The 18,016-nt window shown below is 40.9% G+C and overlaps 1 protein-coding gene across 1 annotated transcript in view; it reads right to left on the bottom strand.

Annotated features, from left to right (window-relative positions):
- TMOD1 (tropomodulin 1) overlaps nucleotides 1-13,269 on the bottom strand; it is a 134,878-nt gene extending 121,609 nt beyond the window's left edge. Inside the window, 1 exon segment of the mRNA XM_078153047.1 lies at nucleotides 12,930-13,269. The gene's annotated coding sequence lies outside the window, so the exon portion shown is untranslated.
- Nucleotides 13,270-18,016: the final 4,747 nt, after the last annotated feature.

The raw sequence follows: 18,016 nt of genomic DNA, 5'->3' as shown, positions 1-18,016 counted from the left end.
AAACATAAGAATAATTGGACTACCTGAAAGATATAATCAGAAAAAGAATCTTGAAAAATAATACAAGAAATAATTAAATAATATTGCCCCAAAGTTTCAGAACAAGAATGAAAAGTAGAAACAGAAAAAATCCACCCACTACCACTTGAAAGAGATCCCAGGATGAAAACCTACAGTAATATCAGAGCCAAATTCCAAAAATTCCAGGTTAAAGAGAAAATATTATATACAACAAGAAAAAAGCAAAAAACAATTCAAATACCACGAAGGCACAATTAGAATTACACAAGACCTAGCACTGGCTACACTAAAAGACTGCAGGTCTTAGAACACTATATACTGAAGAGCAAAAGAACTGGGGTTGTGGCTGAAAATATACCCGGCAAAGTTAAGTATAATCCTGAGTGACAAAATATGGACATTCAATGAATTGACACACTTTAAGAATGTTGTCATAAAAAGACCAGAATTTAATAGAAATTTTGACATATAAGATTCAGGAGAAATATAAAATAAACATCAAAGACCAATTTCAAGGGACTCAATAAGGACGAATTGTCCACCTTTTATATGTGGAAAGTTAAACTGTATGCCCAAGATTGTCATTAGGAATTGGGTAGTTCAAAAGAAAGATTGGGGTAGAGCTGAGTATGATGTGATTCTAAAAAGCAAAATGGTATAGGAAAAGGTAAAAAGTTAATTATCTTATACAAATGAAGCTCGAGAAGAAGAACTAAAACAGAGGCATCAGATGAGGGAGGAGGGCTGGTAGTGCTGGAACCTACTCACATCAAGTCTGGGTTAAAGAGAGAACAGTACAGGGCAGTTTGGTGGTGCAGTGGATAGAGCACTGGCCCTGAGATGCTCGGGGGGACCTGAGTTCAAATCCAGCCTCAGACCAAACACTTGACACTTACTAGCTGTGTGACCCTGGGCAAATTACTTAACCCCAATTGCCTAAAAATTAAAAAAAGAGAGAACAACATATACATTTATAAGGGTATGAAAGTCTTCTAAATTTATAAAGAAATAACAGGGTGGGGATATAGAAGGGTGTATGGATTAACAGGAATGGGTTAAAAAGGGAACAACATATATTATCTATCTATCTATCTGTATATCTATATCTATATCTATATCTATATCTATATCTATATCTATATATATATATATCTAGAAGGATATAAAAGTCTTCTCAATTTAGAAAAAAACAAGAGGGCAAGGAGATAGGGTGGGGGGAGAGATAAGGGAGGGATTCTTGGAGGAGTGGGTAGGTTAAGTAATAGGAAGGCAAGGTAACAGGAAGAAGTAAAGCAGAGGAGTGAAGAGGGATAGGAATAGGGTGAGAAGGATAGTAACGAAAAATAGGAAGGAGGAAAATGTACAACAAGTAATTATAGCTTAGAACGTGAATGGAAGGGATTTGCCCATAAAATGGAAACTAATTGCAGATTAAAAATTTTAATTCAACACTATGTTGCTTTCAGGAAACGCTATAAAAATGAGAGAGATACATAAACATAAAATAAAAGTCAGTAGTATAATGTATTATGTAAAAAACAAACCAGGGGTAGTAATCATGATCTCAGATAAAGTTAAAACTAAAATAGATTTAATCAAAAGAGAAAAATGAAGAAACTACATAATGTGTCAGCCATATTATTCAATATTGTTTCAGACCATTTAAAACAACTAGACAGTATAAAAAACCTGAGAGTATACCTGCCAAAACAGACACAGGAACTATACAAATATAAACACAAAACAACTTTTATACAAATGAAGTTACATCTACATAAATGAATTAATATTTATTGTTCATGGGTAGGTAAAGCCAATATAATAAAAAATGACAATTTCACCTAATTAATCTATTTATGTAATGCCATCCCAATTAATTACTAAAAATTATCTTACTGAATTAGAAAAAATAATAACAGGGTGCATTTGGAAGAGCAGAGGGTCAGGAACTTCAAAGAAATCTGGAGGAAAATCTGTGAAAGAACCAGATTCAGTAGTATCAGACCTTAAACTATATTGTAAGGTGAGAGCACTGTTGAAGTGTAAAATGGATAATTTTGATTATTTTAAATTAAAATTTTCTTGTATAAATAAAAACTATGCAACCAAGAATAAAAGGAATGTGGATAATTAGGGGAAAAAAACTTTCACAGACAATCTCTCAGATAGAATGTGATTGGGCTGGAATATTCCTGTGGTATGGGAAATGATGAGCTGGTTAATTTAGAAAAACATGGAAAGACTTGGACATATGAAGGAGAATGCTACCCACCTCCAGAAAAACAGATGACAAGTGGAAATAAGCATAGTATGGTCTTACATATATGTGTATGAGTGTATATAAGGGTATGTTTATAGATATCTCTGTGTGTGTGTGTGTGTGTGTGTGTGTGTGTCCAAGCTTAATTGTATCCTTCTTGGGGACAGGGGGAGAAATAAGTTCTATGCACAGCAGAGAACAAAAGAAAACCTACAAGGAAGCAAAGAAAAGCTGGGCAGCTTTGAAAACAATGTATAGTATTTATTATATAGATTTTCTTGAAATGGAAATTTATTGCTTTAAGTCGAATCCTCTCATGTACTGTTGTGTACATGGCAATTTTTTTTCTTTTCTTATTTTGTATTTAAGTTTAAAATAAAGTTTAAAACATTCTTTTAAAAAATAGGCCTTGGCAACATCTTGGCTGTGCGAGGTGAGAGACAGTGAGGAATCCAGGATGGTTCCTGGGTTGTAAGCCTGAGGGGCTAGCAAGATGGTGTTGTCCTCTACAGTAATAGGGAAGGTAGGAGGCAGAGAGGGTTTAAGGGGAAAGATAATGAGCTCTGTTTTGAACATATTAAATTTAAGATGTCTACTGGGCATCCAGTTTGAGATAATCTGAAAGGCAGCTAGAGATGTGAGATTGGAGATCAGCAGAGAGATTGGGACAAGAAAGGTAGATTTGAGAATCACCAGCAAAGAGATGGTAATTAAATCCACAGGAGCTAATGAGATCACTAACTGAAATAGTATACTGGGAGAAGAGAAGAAGGCCCAGATTAGAACCCAGAGGGACACTTACAGTTAGATCTGAGAGAAGATCCAGTAAAGAGACAAAGAAGGAGAAGCCAATCCAACCCCATTACACGTTATTATGAAATACATTATTCAGGTTGATTCAAATAATCAGCATTTCCACTGAACATCTGAATCAACTTTCACTAGCTTTACAAGATTCATCTTTTAAAAAGCCAATGCCCCTGGGTTTTGATCCATTTCTTCTCTGTTCCCCCAGGTAGTAAGTGGTTTGAGCCTTTACTTTATGATTACATACAGGCAACAAAGCTGCTCTCAGATGGACCAAAATTGACATTAAAAGGTGACATTTATGTATTTGTAAGAGAAGTGAACATCTACTATGAGATGGAGAAGACGGCAGGAAGCATTTAGTTAGTGATTTGCACGGATACTAAAGCTTTTCCCCCATTAAAAAATAAAAGGAAAAAAGCCTATAGAAGGACTTTTGGAAAGGTAACTAATGTTAATGACTAAAACAAACTAACAAACAAACTGTAGGAGACTATAATCCACCAGCTAAACAAACAGCAAGTGAAAAAAGAAGATGGGTGTTGCCTCCCTTGGCATTTTTTTTTCTGAGTACAAAATAGCATTTACTTCCCAGAAGAAAAGACCTCATAATAAATCTCAAAACCCAACTTTTTCATGTATCCAAAACCAGATTTTTATCGGAATAGAACAAGAGATAAGAGTAAAATAACTGTATAATTAGAACAGAAAAATATGTCAACACCCACAAAAATATTCCCCAACTTTTTCTATACTTAGTTTATGGTATCATCAACAGCACCATGAATATTGAATCATCAAAAGGAATGGACAGAGTGTCCCAAGTCTTAGTGCAATTTTAAGCTTTAATTAGCTTTTGGTGGATTATTGATTAATGATCATTTATTTAATTAGTTATTATTATAGCTGAGTAACTAGCTATTAGAGCTTAAAACCACAAAGTTTTTAGGACACTTCATCAACAAGTGAGAGGCAGCATGATGTGATATGAAGGACAATGGACTTGTCAGAAAGTTTGAGTTAAGAGTCCTAGCTCCCACTGTATAACCCTGGGCAATTCATTCAATCTTTTTCAGCCTTATTCTCCTCATCTACAAAATGGGAATAAAACTTGCATTACCTACTGCATTTAATTGTGAGGTTCAGTGCAGACAACGCATGTGAAAGTTCTTTTGTAACCATAAGTGTAGAAAAATGTGCATGACATTATTTAAACACTGTGGTACATTGAAAAATATAAGTTTAATTGGTTACTAAATACTTAGTATAAGCATATTTTATGCCCTGCTCTATTAGGCCTTGTGAGGAATTTTTTAAAAGCACAAAGAAAAGAAGGGGAAGCATAGTATCTGACCCTGAACCTCAGAAAGCTTATTTGTAGTCTAATCAGTCAGTTTTTACTTATTTATTATCCATAGGGTTCAGAGTGCTGTAATTCATATCAATCAGTTCTTCCTTTAACTACTTCTAGCTCTGAAATCCATTCCTGCCTCTCCTCAAAGCAAAGTCCTCAAACCTATTTCCTACCCTGCTTTCTTGGAGCTTGTGACAATCAGTCCCCCTCCTCCTCAAATCCCATCCCAGATTAGACTCCAGAGACACATGGTTCCCTCTTGACTCTATTTCTACCACTCTGACTATTCAGCTTCTTTTAATGGCATCCTCCCCTCATCCCTCCCACTGTCACTGGGCACCTGTCCTAGCTCTTCTCCTTCCACATTCTGCCTGAGAAATCACATTCATTTTAATCAGTAAAATATGTAGGTTATTCTCTAGGAAGCTAATATATTTGCTCCTGGTTTTGCAACAATTTGCATATTACATGTATTTACTTTTAACAGTAAATATTCTTTAAATATCAAATCCATACAATGTTTTAATGTTAGGGTAAATTACAGAAAATATTTTCAAACCCAATATTCAGGGCCATTGGAATAGATAAATACAATTTCCCCAAGCTGTTCCCCCAAACCAAGGCCAGTTCTGGAGAATACCTGGGGTGATGGAGGAACCAAAAGAGAAAAACATCCCTGGAAAAACCTGTTAGCCTAACTGTAGTTTTGAATACCATTTACTTGGGATAATTCCCAGATCTACCCTTCTGTCATACAGATTCTTCCTTTAGCCTGATTCTTCCATTACCTCAAACTGAACATAGAAATTATAGAATTCCTCCAATTTTAATTCATTTAATAAATTTTTATCCAATGTCCACGATTAATTTATTCACGCATACATGTAAATGCACATCTATACATGTATATATCTACATATATATGCATGTGTATGGGTATGTGTATACAGACACCCACATTAAATAGTTGACGGTTTACTATGTGAAAGGCCTTCTGTAAGGAACTGTGGGGGATACTTGTCCTGTTTTCAAGGAATTTATAATATAGTTGAGAAATCCTCAGGTTTCATTTAATATTCTCTTCCCAAGGATACCTCACAAATATTGAGGCATGGATTCTTTTCTTGCTGAATCAACTTCACCCTTCCTCCACAGTGTCTACTATACCTCTTCCTCCTTTTCCAGCTGTGAGCCTATCCCTTGGTCAGATGTAATAATACTCCCAGCCCTCCAAAAATTCAAGATCACACAGCTTAATATGTACAAAAGTAGGAACTGGTTAATAACTGGGCACGTAAGCTGAAAAGAGCAGGCTGGAGGAAGAATGAACATTCTTACTGTTGTAAAGTGGCACATAGTTTACCTTGAATCCACCTCTCTTATGTCCCTAGAGTGACCTCAACCCTTATTTTGTAGATTCTCTGGGACATTTTCAGTTATTTCAAGGAGTGTCATAAAAGTCTTCCCGAAAAGTGAACAGAGATTAATTTGTTTTACTTAGAAAAAGTAAAATGCCATGGAATATAGCTCATTTAGGTAGGGTAAGAAAGGGACACCAGTCAGCCAATGATTGCAGGATGATAGGGTTTGAACCTGCAAGAGCCCACTCTAGTATGACCACCTCATTTTCCAGGTTGTCTTCTTTGAAAGATCTATGATTTAATTGGTATGGTGATTTCCTTTACTACTGCCAATCACAACCCATCTACAAAGTTTTTAGTTGCTGTTCCTAAAATAATTGACTTGCCTTCTTCTTGTGATGAGCCCACAGGCTTTATTTATGTGTGGTATATTTTTATCTTCCCAAAGGTTGATAATCATGGTCCTATGACCTAGAGAAATGATATAATCAATGCAAAAACAGAAAGTACAGTTATGATTAGCTATGATATGACAGAATGAACTCAAGGGGAAAACTGGAGCGATGATGTGGTCAATATAAAATAGGGATTGTATGAAAAAATGAGATCAAGGGGACATTTGGAGAAATGTCTTGCTTTACTCTTGACTGTTTCATGTTCTCTTCCTTATCTAGATCTCTAAGCCCCTTGGTGAGGCAGCTTGATGTCATGGAAAAAGCCTGGGGATTAGGGGCAGAGAAAGGAAGGAAAGAACAGGCATTTATTAAATGCCTACTATGTGCTGGTCATTGTGCTAAGTGTTGTAAGAAATATTACCAAATTTGATCTTCACAACAGCTCTGGAAGGTAGGAGCTATTATGATCCCCATTTTACAGTTAAGGAAACTGAGGCAGACAGAGGTTAACTGACTTGCCTAGGGTCGCATAGCTAGGAAGTATTTGAGGCTGTATTTGAACTCAGGTCTTCCTGACTCCAGGCCCAATGTTCTACCCACCGTGCCACTCGCTACCTCTAGTGCCGGAGTTTGGATCCTGGCTCTGAACAGGTTACTTCATTTCTCTGAGCCTCAGCTCCTTTATCTACAAAATGAGGGGGCTGGGTTGGATGATATTTTTAAAGTTCCTGCTAAAACTAAATCTACGATTTTATGTCAATGTTCTCATGGTGCTGCGGGAAAGGCACCAATCAGAAGACTAGGACTAACTGAAGAGTTCTGATCTGATATTTCATCTGGTAAAATTTTTTTTAGAAGCAATGCTGGTATTTTCAGAAAATAGAGGATTTAATGGCATGAGTGACATAAACAGTACTTCAGCTAACGTGCCCACACCCTGTGAAAGTCACTGTGTCACCAAAGATGTGTTAAGAAGATACCCTCAAAGAATTTGCAGTCTACTTGGATGAGAGTATGCACATTGATGAAACAGGCAAATGACAACATAAAACAATTCAAGCAACATCATGGAACGGGAAGAACAAACAAGAATTGAATGCAGAGCCAGAAGATCTTGATTTCTACTCCCAAATCTACCACCCCATCTCTTTGTAAGCGTAATATTAATAACAGCTAATAATACATATGTAGCACTTCCTATGTGTCAGGCCTGTAATAACAGCTTTACAATTATTATCTCATTATCATCTCATACCTCACAACCCTTCAAGGCAGTTGTTATTATCATCCCCATTTTACATATCATTTTATGTTTATATAACAGAGGTTTAAGTGACTTGCCCAGGGTCACACAGCTAGTAAATGTTTAAGGCTACACTTGAACTCAGATCTTCCTGACTTTCAATCCAACAGTCTAGCCATGGTTGCCACCTAGTTGCCTCTAGAGATGCCATCTTGAGAGGGCCCAAGGGAAATAGTGAGCAGAAACATAGGTTAGGCACACCCTAGGAGAATACTTCTAAGTCTTGGGTTTCCCAAATAGAGTCAAAAGATGCAGGAAAGCAGTAGGAGAGGGCTTTCCATCAGCCTCTTTCTTTTTTTTAAATTAATTAATTAATTTTTAGTTTTCAGCATACACTTCCATAAGCTTTTGAGTTTTAAATTTTCTCTCCCTCCCTTACCTCCTCCCTCCCCAAGATGGTGTGCAATCTGATATAGGCTTTACATATACATTCCTATTAAACATATTTTCACATTAGTCATCTTATAAAGAAGAATTAGAACCAATAGGAGGAACCACAAGAAAGAAGAAATAAAAGAGAAGAAAAAAAGAGCAAATAGTATGCTTTAGTCTGCATTCAGACTCTAATCATTTTCTATCATGAGACTTTTGTCTTAGATCCTTGCATTGCTGAAAAGAGCTAAGTCTATCAAAGTCGGTCATTGCACAATTGGCTGTTACTGTGTACAATGTTCTCCTGGTTCTGCTCACTTCACTCAGCATCAGACCATACAAGTCTTTAGGTTTTTCTGAACTCCACCTGCTCATCGTTTCTTACAGCACAATAGTATTCCATTGCATTCATATAGCACAACTTGCTCAGCCACTCCCCAGTTGATGGGCATCCCCTTAATTTCCAGTTCTTTGCCACCACAAAGAGAGCTGCTATGAATATTTTTGTACATGTCTGCCAGCCTCTTTTTATTTCTCCTATTGTTACACCCAGGTAGCTTGTACATTCTAACCCCACCACTTGTTATTCCACCATTATGCCTCCATTGTTTTTATTTTTTTTAATCTCTAAAGACTTATATTTTCAAGTTCTTGCTTTAAAACCTTGGAAAGACTTTTTAATGTTTTTAACCTTATCGTCTGACACATAAAAAACAATTAGTGGTACATATATGCCACAGGTTGTCAACCCCTGGACTAGACTCTATAGTAAGCTCTCTTAAGACTATGATCCTTTTTTCTCTGATGTCTTTACTCTCCAAGCAGTCTCCAGAAACACTTTGTCAGAAGGGATGGAAAAGATACATCACAATGCAAAGGAAAACCTTTCATGTGCAAAGAAAACATTCCTAATCTTAGAAAGGATCTGAGACTTGAATATCTCAATTATATATGAACTTACACTGGATAGGGACGACTTCAACACCTTTATCCTCAGCCATTCATCTGCACAAGATCCAGCAGGAGGAGTCTGGGAAGCGTAATTGGGCTAAGCATAATAAATAATGATGGGATCCTTCACTGAGGTACCATATCTTTGAACCAGGAAGCAGTGTGAAACAGGAGAAGCTAGGACTCTTCTCCCACCTGCCTAGGGGTGACAAACCTCAGAGGGATCAAGGAAAGGCTTCTGCCAATACTAGGCTAACGACAATCCTTAAGCCTAGTATTGGCAGAAACCTTTCTTTAATCCCTCGATGAAGGACCCCATCTTTACTTATGATGCTTAGCCTAGTCTAGCCCAGCAGCAGCAGAGCTGTCTGATCAAGCCTGGCTGTGGGTTGATCCATCCATCTGAGATACCATGTCCTGCAAGGACCTAGCCCAGCTGAGCTGAGGAGCAAACTAATCAATCAGAAATGCCTTGCCCTGAATGAATTTCAAGAGGACTTTCCAGAGCAAGAAAGGATACCAAGATTATGTACTTCTGGGGTTGTGAGCTGCCTTTTTCCTTTCATTTGTACCTCACTACCACTGTACTTTAGGTCTAGACCCACTCTTCCCCCCTTTCCCACAGACTCTGTGTATATTTGTGAATGAGTATTACTGAAGATTTTGGGGAAAATGCTTTGAAACTACCTTTCTCACTATGGCATTTGAATAAATTCCTTTACTAAGAACTAACTGAATCTATTGGCTGATTGTTAGGGTAAAACTCTCAGGTGGAAGCTCCTGAGCTGTAGCATGAGCAGAAAGGGTACCCCCAGGCTTACCCCTAGAACCTTGGAAGCAATAGCAGCAGCAATTCTGGGGACCTAGTGGGCCAGTGCCAGAGCAGGTTGGAGATATGAACTCATATGATACTTATCCCAGTAGTTCTTCCCAGCCTCCTGCTGGATCTTATGTAGATGAATGGCACAGTGTAAGTTTTTGTTTTGTTTTGTTTTGTTTTTGGTGAGGCAATTGGGGTTAAGTGACTTGCCCAGAGTCACACAGGTAGTGAGTGTTATGTGTCTGAGACTGGATTTGAACTCAGGTCCTCCTGACTCCAGGGCCGGTGCTCTATCCATTTAGTACAATGTAAGTTATAAATAATTCAACAACATTTGTTAAGTGACCATTATTTGCAAATAAATACTATTATCTTGAAGAGGCAAGAGAAATTAGATAACTTGCCATGCAAGACACAAAAGGTAGACAACAAGAATGGGAGAAATGGGTTTGAAATGGGGATAAAAATGATTTTGTATCTCGTATTAACACAGCAAACAGGTCCTACTGATTGCTACTAGAGCACAGGATTATGTTCTGAGCCTCTTCCTGTTACCAAAGTGTTATTGACAATCATTAAACTAAAAAGTGCAGACAAAACACCAGAACACATCAAGAGAGCCAAATTAATTAGACATCGGAGTTTAATGAAGACATGGCTTTCACAAAAAGGCCAACAATGGGATTATGAGTTTAGTTCTCTGCCCTCCCTTCTCTCTACACTCTCTCCCTTAGAGATCTCATCCACTGTCATAGCTTCAACTATCACCTCTCTGCAGATGACTCCCTAATCTACATCTCTGGCCAGCCCTCTCTCCGCAGCTCCAGTTTCATATTTCCAACTGCCTGGTGGACATTTTCACTTGTATGAGCTATCACCTTAAATTCAAATTGTTTAAAAGCCAAATTAACCATCTTCTTTGCTGCTCTCATCCCCAAACTTCTTCCTACCCCTGACTTTCTTATTTGTCTACGTTACTACCACTGTTCCAGTTTGCTAGACTTAAAATGAAAGGGCATTTTTGTGAGAGGGCATGGTTGCCTTTCATGACATTAACCTTGAAAAATTAGGGTTGCAAATTCCAAAATTGTACATCTCCATTCACCAAGTCATCATTGATCTCTCATCTACAAAGTTATGCAAACCCTATATATTGTATAATATGCCCACTGTATTAAGTTACCATAATGTTTCTTTAGATTTGTCCAAAAATTACTTCCATCTAATGGCCCTTCCTATTTGTAGCATTCCTGCATTTGGTGAACAATTCACATTCACCCTTATAATCTTGGATCATATTCCATCAACCTTCATCTCCCCAGAATTTTAATCTGATACTTCAGGGAAGCTTTGGATGCTATAAAGCAGTTTGCCTAGTAAGAAATAAGTACTTTGGGTTTTACAGTGTAGTAAGCAAACACTAAACTGGCCCAAAGTACAAACATCTACATCGAAACTGACACTGTTTGTAATAGAGGTGCAGACAGAAACATTAAAATGTCATGTCAATCCAACAATAACTCTTTTTCAATTAACTTAATCATTCATATTTCTCTTCCAATAAACCAAAATCAAGATCCTGCTCCTCATGACCTGAATTTTCACTCCAAAAGAGTTCTACAATATGGTGTTAACATAAATATATCTCAAATACTTTGCTTGTCAGTTGCAAGTTCACCTTCCCTCAAGGAAATGTTCTTTCCCATAGTAATGTCTACAGCAGCTCCTCCATAATCTTTTCCTGCACAAATCAAATACTGAGGTCCAAAAAAGATCCCTACATATTAACCGAGTGACCTTGGACAACTCACTTAATCTCCCTGGGCCTCAGTTTCCTTCCTAGTAGAAGAAGTTTGGACTAGGTGGCCTCAGATATCCTTTCCAGCTCGAGGATCTATAATCCTATGAACTTGATTAAATAGTACAGTATTAAAAGAAAAATAACGGAAAATCCAAGGCTTGCTAAGCAAGCCTGTGGCGTAGGATGGGATCTATGAAGACAATAGGCAGGTGCGGATTTTTATTCACCCCAACCCAGCTGACTCATTGAAGAGGGGAAGGAGAAGCAGTTGTCATTGGTTCTTCCCAGGGAAGAGAAGCAGGCTCTGGGGCCCCTCTTAGATTTTTTGGGAGAGAAGCGAAGAGGACGAGTGGCAGGAGGTTTGGGGAAGACAAGTGACATAGGACCTCCCGGCTGGGTTTAGCAGATTAATTACTTTAATGATTGTTAGCAGACTCGCTGTGCGCCTTAAACCTCTCCCTTTGCTCTTCTATTTTGGAAACTTTTTCTGGAGCTGATAATACGTCTGCTCCATACTGAGATGACAGCGGTTCCTCGGTCTCCACCCCCACCCCCGCCACCTTCCTCAGACCCTTATTGCCACGTGAAATGCACTTTAGGGACTCCCTTTAAATTAGGCGTTTACTCAACTTCCCTTCTCAACTGCCTCCTCCCCACCTCGAGAATGGGGGCTACCCCAGATCACGAGACAAGAAGGACTACTAAGCTATAGGAAGGAGGGTGCAGGCACCCGCAGCTGGTACCTCGGACACCTGTGCTGGCGCCAGACCCCCAAGCGGAATTTCCCGGAGTTCGTGGACTTCGGAAGTGGGGTGCTAGGACTGGGGGTGGGAAGTCTAGGTGAGGAAGCTAGAGGAGGGCAGGGAGTCCGTGGATTTCAGGGAGCGGGGTACCGTAGGGGAGGAGGTTAAGTGGGGGAACTGGAGGAGGGATTCTGGACTTTGGGAGAAGGATGTTGTGCAGAGGAAGGGGAACTAAATGGGAGGCAAGAGTCCATGGATTTCAGGAGAAGGGTGCTAGGCGGGGAGACTTAGTGGTGAAGCTGGAGGAGGGAGCCCATGGACTTCAAGAGAGGGGTGCTAGGGCGGGGAGAAGGCTACGTGAGGAAGCTATAGGCGGGAGTGGGCGAACTTCGGCAGAGCGAGTGGGAAAGCTGGAGGCTGGCGCGCACCACCCTCGAAGCGTAGGCATAGTAGACCGCTGCCTCCATCTGTGGTCACCACCCAGCCCGGCTCCACCAGCCTCCAGCTCCTTCCTTCTCTCAGCCCCGGGCGGCAGAAGCTGGAGGAGGAGGCACCGTCGGCTATTTATAGAGAGGAGCAGCTCAGTCCCAGTTGGTGACAGCTGAATATTTTGACCAGATATGGCCCGGGCTCCCGCGCTGCAACCGGGAACCCTTGCACCCCCAGCGTCCCGGGAGCGCTAGGGGGAACCCCAGAGCGGGAAGGGGGTGCAGAGAAGGAAAGCTGGGGGAGACGTCTTACCGGTGGAGCCCGCGGACAAGCTGGGTGACTGCTGGCTGAGGACCGTTTTCCCAGGCTACAGAGGCGCGGCAGAGAGGGAGCGTGTGCGGGAGAGAAGAGCTGGTGGGGAAGCTGGGGCAGCTCTTCTGCTGCTGCTGCTACTGCTACTGCTGCCGCCGTCGGGTCCTAAAGAGCCCCTTAGCTGGCCCGGGGAACCTCCTGTTGTTCTGCTGGGGGTAGGAGAAGGACAGGAAAGAGGAGGCACTGGAGTGGAGGGAGGAGGGGTGGTCTACAGATTTCAGCCGCAAAGCCACCGCACCGCGGCCACTGCTACTATTACTACTCTATGGTTGTCCCGCCCTCTAAAGCTAGCGGCCTCCTCCTCCTCCACCCTCTCCTCCCTCCTCCCTCCAACCCCCACCCAGCGCCTGCCTCCGAGAGGAGGGGGGGTGAGGGTAGAGGGGGGAAGCTCAATACTTGGAAATGCATTTGGCTGCGTAGTGCATTCCCCTTCCACCTAGAGTGGTCGTGTGTATCACACACACACACACACACACACACACACACACACACACACACACACACACAGCAGTTTTACTGGGTGAAGATTATAAAACTGCAAATAAGGTGTTTCGGAGTAGCCCACCCTGGGGATGGATACCCGAGCCGGTGAAATCGGCACCAGAAATCGACAGAGCTGCTAACCTGAGTTGAAGGACAGGGCCAAGAGAGAGGAGAGGCAGTGGGTGTTGGGAGGGGCAGAAGCCTGAGACTAGAACTTGGGAAAAGTGGGTTCTAGTACTAGCTCTGTCACTAACTAAATGTGTGGCCCTCCGGCAAGTCACTTTAATAATAGCTAGCATTTATATAGCGTTTTACCAGTGTTACCTCATTTAAAGTATCTGAAACCTCATTTGAACTTAGGTCTTTTTGACTCCAGGCCCAGTACTCTTCTTTACTGTGCCGCCAGATTCTGGGCCACAGTTTCTTTTACAAATACAGCAAAGGGACTGGAGTGGACCCGGTGCTCCATCTGGTGAACCGATATTAGCTGTGTGACCTTGAACAAGTCACTTAACCCCCATTTGCCCCAGTTCCTCATATGTAAAATGGGGACACTCTGGAGAACGAAATGGCAAACCAATACAGCATCTTTATCAAGAAAACCTCATGGACAAAGTCCATGGAGTCATGTAGAGTCAGACACCACTGACCAACTGAACAACAAAAATGGGGAAATAAAACGCTGGAAGTGTCCTAGAGGATCTAGGTTGCAACCCTGGCTTTGCAACTACCTATGTGACTTTGGGAAAGTCATTTCTCCTCTCTGGGCTGAAATTTCCTTTTTTTTTCCCTACCCCCTCCTCCTTTAAACAAATAAACAACAAAAGGTCGGTCTAAATCACTAGAGAAGGTGATCTCTAAGGTCTAACAATGTATGATTTGAGGAGTACGGTAATGGTCTCTAATGCAGCCCAAAGACAGTGAGTAGGCTCTCTGTAGGTCCTACATCATACAGTAACATAGAGCCAAGTGTCAGTACTAGAGTGGAAGGGACCTTCAAGGTCCAACACCCTAATTTTACAGGTAGAGACCAAGTGACCCAACCAAGCTCACAAAGCTTCTTGGTTCCAGATCTGTCAAAAAGTACACTTCTGATTGTCTTAAGTTATTTTCCAGGCCATTTTTACAGCATGCTTTCTACACTAGAGGCATCCTCCTCACATCCCTCCCACCATAACCCTGAAATGCTGCCCCTGAAATGCTGGCATTGGAGAGCTAGGCATTAGCCTTATCTTGACCCAAACAGGCCTCTCCAATACTTCTCAGTCATTTCCAGACCATGGTGTTCCAGAGCTCCCCCCACTCTCTCCCTCACCGGCTTCTTTTTGTGTTGTCTTTCCCCATCAGAATATAAGTTCCTGTCTGCCTTGCTTGTATTTGTATCACAGAGCTTTATACATAGTAAGCCCTTAATAAATTCTTTTTTCTTTCATTCCTTCATATGTGTTATGTTATTTCTCCATTTTCCTCTTTTGATATTCTGAGAATTCAACCATGTGCATTATTATAAATAATGATTGGGTGCATTAAAAATTCAAATTACACTTCAAATGAGACCTTACTGCAGCAAGACAGTCCTTTTATTTCTCCTTAATTGATACATTTTATCACTCCCCATGGAAGCTTTTCCAAACCTTTTCCTCTCCTCCTAAGCTTCTCCCCATTCTCTCAGCTGAGGGCCTCTTACTTGACTGAGAAAATTGAAGTCTTTAGACAAGAGGTACTTTTTCCCTACTTCTCTTAATCTGAACTTTCTCCTTTTCTCCAGTCTTTGAGAAAGAGGTAGCCCTTCTTTTTTGCCAAGGGCAGCCCCTATACATGTATCTTTGATCCCATCTCTAAGAAACTGAGAAGCAGGAGTGAAGGGACAGCCCATGTAAAGGCCCACAGATGGGAGTTGGAAACATATTTTAGGAACTGCAAGTAGGCTTATGTAGCCGAATTATAGAGCACATGGAGGGGAGTAAAGCATAAGAAGCCTAGAAATCTAGGAAGGGGCCAGGTTATGAAGAACAGGGGGGTGGTATATATTTAATTCTGGAGGTAATAGGCAGCCACTTGAGCTCACTGATGAGTGGAGTAACATGGTCAGACCTGTACTTTAGTAAAAACCACCTTGGCAGCTGAGTGGAGGATGGATTGGAGTGGGAAGAGACTCTTGTAATAGTCCAGGAGAGAAGTGTTGAGGGCCTAGCCTAGAATGGTGGCTATGTGAATGAAGAGAAGGGGCCATATTTTTTTGGGGGTGGGGCTAGGTAATGGGGTTAAGTGACTTGCCCAGGGTCACACAGCTAGTAAGTGGTTGAGGCCGAATTTGAACTCAGATCCTCCTGAATCCAGGGCTGGTGCTCTATCCATTGTACCACCATGAAAAGGGGCCATATTTAAGAGATTTTGTGAAAGTAAATTACAAGATTTGGCAATGGATTGGATGTGTTCAGTGGGTGAGAAGTTGAGGATGACACCAGTGTTGCAAGACAGGGTACCTGGAAGGATGGTGGTACCCTAGACAATAACAGGGAAGTTTGGAAGAGGAAAGGGTTTGAGAGAAAAGATTTGGGGGGGGGTGGCAAAAAGCATTATGTGCTTATGTGTAAAACACTGGAGACACAAACAGAAAAGCAAGATGGTCCCTGCTCTTAAGGAGTGCACATTCTAATAGGGGGAGGCAACACACATGGAAAGTTTCAGCTGCAAGTCAGATGGAAAGGTCCAGTGGTCATTAGGGTACAGAAGCAAAGCAGATCGCAACACCTTTTTCCTTAATGTCAATTCTACCGATAAAACCGTATCTGTTTCTATTGCTGAACTGTTAGGGGCCAAGGAAAATAATGTCAATTTCTATATGAATTCAAGAATTAATGAGATCATGTAAGAGTAAGAAAGTTGATATTAAAGTGATTTGAAGCTTTGATTTATGAAGGGGGTGAGGAAATAAAATTTGTATACACTTTCAATGACATATTTTAGAAGTTGCCTATTGATTATCATAGCCCCATTCCCAAACCCACCAAATTCTGAGCTGAGTCATTGAGATGAAGCTGCCTTACAATTAATACAAATTTTGAATCAGATCAGCTATAGCTCTAATCTCTTGCATAGGGGACAGACCTTGAATTGGCTTATAAAGATCATTTCATTGAGTGTGCAGATCCCCTGGAAACTTCTGGCAACTCCCAAAACAGGATGGCTCAGTACTTGGGCCCCTTGCCTATTTTGAACCTCTTGACTGCTTCTGGCTATATATTCTGGCTCATACGTGAAAGGATGAGGTGCTTTGAAAAGCTGAGGCAGTCCCCTCATTGGTCCCTGAGTATAAAGAGCTGATTCCTTTAGTGGCTTATTTAAAAGGGAGTGACTCCTACCCCCTTCAGCTGATCTTGGATTTGGGGCTGCCTCTTCTGTGTTTATTTCCTGATCTTAGATGAACAAATATTGATTCCCAAGATGGCCTTGATCAAGCCTGGAGGCAGCCCTGTGAGTTCTGGAGGTTCACTGACCCTGGATCCTTTCGGTCAGGGTGGACAGTAGGGGAAAGGAGGAATCCCCAGCTACTGCTCCAGCCCAAGAATATTGTGACCACCACCAAGTCCAAGCCTGCCTCATTTTCAGGGAGGACATGGACTGTGAGTTGTTTGGATAGTGAAGAACTGAAGTTAAATATTACTATGCATATTCAGCAGGGGCAGCTAGGTGCCAGGTCTGGAGTCAGGAAGGCTCATCTTTCCAAGTTTAAATCTGGCCTTAGGCACTCAGGCTGTGTGATCCTGGGCAAATCACTTAACCCTGTTTGCCTCAGTTTCCTCATCTGTAAAATGAGCTAGAGAAGGAAAGGGCAGACCACTCCAATATCTTTGCCAAGAAAACCCCAAATGAAGTCGCAAAGAGTTGGACATGACTGAAAATGACTGAATGACAACATGCCTATTCAACAATACCCCAAACTTCTTTTTTTTAATACTTTGATGAGGTTTAAGTATCAGCCTCTAGGGAGAATGTAACTAGTTGTAAGTTAAATTATTGAATCCCATTTTAATGCTGCCAATACATGCTGTGAGTGGTTTGTGTTTTATAGCAATTTTTTTTTGATGTCTAGGAAATAAATTCCTGTTCCATACCTGATTCATATTGTATTCTTGGAATCTTTCTCCTCCCTTTTTGGATAGACTAGTCACAGTACAAAACCTAAGCCTTGAGCAATTATTTTTCCAGGATTGGGGAATTAAGTGTCCCAACCCTTTGGTCCCAGCAGCAGTTCTTTGTTGTTCAATATCCATAAAAATAAACAAAACCACTAATGCAAATATGGTGTGCCCCTGCAGACTATATAAGAACTATATAGAGTATATTATGTAGAGTACAGTTCATCACTTAGCTATAGCAATTATGTGTCATGCAAGTGAGGCCCCTTGGTGTTGTGAAAAGAGTACTGGAATTAGGTGAGAACTGGGTTTGAATCTCACCTCTCATTTACTAACTCTAGGCAAGTCATTTAAGCTCCCTGAAATGATTTTTTTTCCTCATAAATTGGGATACTAATACCT

The sequence above is a fragment of the Phascolarctos cinereus genome, unplaced genomic scaffold (genome assembly GCF_003287225.1).
Source record: "Phascolarctos cinereus isolate Bilbo 61053 unplaced genomic scaffold, phaCin_HiC Scaffold_4;HRSCAF=312, whole genome shotgun sequence".
NCBI classification, from domain to species: Eukaryota; Metazoa; Chordata; class Mammalia; order Diprotodontia; family Phascolarctidae; genus Phascolarctos; species Phascolarctos cinereus.
This window is presented reverse-complemented; position numbering and strand designations above follow the sequence as displayed.